Source organism: Euprymna scolopes, chromosome 18 (genome assembly GCF_053919585.1).
Source record: "Euprymna scolopes isolate OS-2025 chromosome 18, ASM5391958v1, whole genome shotgun sequence".
NCBI classification, from domain to species: domain Eukaryota; kingdom Metazoa; phylum Mollusca; class Cephalopoda; order Sepiida; family Sepiolidae; genus Euprymna; species Euprymna scolopes.
In genome coordinates, this window is record NC_136499.1 from 14,351,725 (window position 1) to 14,354,282 (window position 2,558).

The 2,558-nt window shown below is 34.8% G+C and overlaps 1 pseudogene; it reads left to right on the forward strand.

Annotated features, from left to right (window-relative positions):
* The first annotated feature begins 948 nt into the window (after window positions 1–948).
* Window positions 949–1,065, forward strand: LOC145301550 (5S ribosomal RNA; annotated as a pseudogene).
* Window positions 1,066–2,558: the final 1,493 nt, after the last annotated feature.

Below are 2,558 nucleotides of genomic sequence, written 5' to 3' on the forward strand. Positions count from 1 at the left end.
AATATATATATATATATATATATATACATATATATATATATATATATAGAGAGAGAGAGAGAGAGAGAGAGAGATAAAGACAGAAAGACAGACAGACAGGGACAAACAGACAGAGACAAAGTGCGAAACGGACAGAGAGACAGAGAGGGGAAAGATATTGAATAATATAAGCCGTTTAAACTAAGCTAAAATAGAGACCGTTTCCGTGTGATTTCATCAATACTGTTAAGACGACTGAATATGTTTGTCGAACTTACTGGTCAGAAATAAGTGTTTTCTTTTAATTGGCTTATCAAGTTATCGATGCCGTGATGATCAGTAATGGTGGAACGTTGGTTTAATTATATAAGAGGACAGCACAATAATGATTAATTTATATTAGCTTTGAAAACGACCAATGTTATAGTCATATGGGAAGCAACCGTACCGCATTTTCTTTCACAGAAAGACAATCGTCGGAGAAAAAATTTTCTAATAGAATTTTTGTTTAGTTTTAGGTACAGATAAAAAGTGACTTTTTTCATAGTTGTTCTAGGTAGACGAGTCTTTTTTTTGTCAAATGTCTTACAGGGAAACTGAAGCTCAGTCGAGCACCTATCATAAAAGTAACGTTTCTTTGAGAAACAAGATTACAGAGCTGAAAAGATACTCGCTAACTAGATTTTAAAGATTGGTTTCCCATTTCAAGGCAGATGTATTTTGCTTTTGTACAGCAAGAGGCTTGCGTCTGGAGTAAGATACTTACTGGAGAGGTACAATTATTAAACTATTTTTCCATCTCGGCATTTAAGAGCAGAAGTGAATGTTAATTTCAGAAGTTTGCCAAATTAGGGGGTCTTAACACCTATACAAACACCAAATTCATTATAAATCACACACAAATAAAACAACACACACACACACACACATATATATATATATGTTGTGTGTGTGTGTGTGTGTGTGTGTGTGTACGGCATAATCACGTTGACACACGGGTTCTCGTCAGATCACCGAAGTTAAGCAACGTTGAGCCTGGCTAATACCAGATGGGTGACCATTTGGGAATTCTAGGCGCTGTATGTGCTCTCCGCTCACCTCGACATTGTTACCAGTCATCTTGTACCTCAACTTGCCACTGGTATGCAACAATGTTGACTCAGGAGAGGCGTGGTTGGAGTTTGCGCAACTCTTGCCACACAAATTTCACGCGCAGGCACCCTTTACAGTGGGTATCCATAGTCTGTCAAGACTGAAGGAAGCCTTTATATATATATATATATATATATATATATATATATATATATATATATATATATATATATATATATACATATTAGTGCTCTGGCAAGGGTACAGGGGCATCAATAGAAGCAGCAAAACTGAAGCTAGCCTGCCAGGACACTATACATACAAATATAGACAAATTTTGAAATAATTTATTGGTGTGAATATATAGTTTTTTGGGGTTTTTTTCACGATTTGTCATAAAATTTTAACTATAGAGTAGTGTGGTGATCTTCAAAAAGCCTGCAAATTCTCATGTAGTTTCGTCCCATATAACCAAAGATATGAGCATTTCAGTATTCAATTTGGCTACAAGTTTAGATATATCCATATATATATATATATATATATATATATATATATATAGAGAGAGAGAGAGAGAGAGAGAGAGAAAGAAAGAAAGAGAGAGCGAGAGAAGGAGATAGATAGATATACCATATTCTTTAGCAATTTTATAAGCTCCAAATCTCAGCGACTATTGATAAGAATTTAAGCAATAAAAGCTCGTTGGAAAATTAATTGTGTAAAAGTCTATGTGACATTTGGCCTTGAGGTCGCACATTAAGGGATCATACATCATCCAGAACTTTTTGCTCTTTTTTTCAGCTATAAAATGTTTCAATCGTAGTCATTTGTTTTCCTTGTTGTGGCTATGAATTACAAAATATTTGAAATTTCCTGAAAACATCCGGCCATCATGAAGGAGAGGCAAAGACTTGCTGCTATCGTTTCAAATGATCAAAAATAATAGGATGGGGAGACTTGATTCCAAATATATTCATAAGGAGTGGATAAGGATTAAGCCACATGCACAGGCCATTCATAATTGTACCCTATTTCCCAAAAAGGGGAGATATAGCACATGAGAAATATTTGTAATCAAGTCTCCCCTTGCTGTTCAGATCATTTAAAACCATAACAGCAAATTTTAGTTTTCTCTCCATCAAGGTCAGAGTTTTGGATATATATATATATATATATATATTATATATATATATATCTATAAAAGTGAACGTGTCTGTCTGTCTGTCTGTGTGTCTGTCTGTCTGTGTACATTTCCCTACGCAATAACTCTGTCAATTTTTAGTCTATAGACTCGAAATTTGAAATACCGGGTACTGAGATTTGGGAAAATCGATGTGACGGGTGTCAGCCAGAAATTTGGCTGTTAAGGGGTCAAATTTCAACGATTTGACCTTTAAGAACTCTACCAAACTCCTCCGACAATTTTGGGTCTAGACACTTGAAATTTTAGATATAGGTTCCTTGAACCTGGATCTAACTTAATAAAA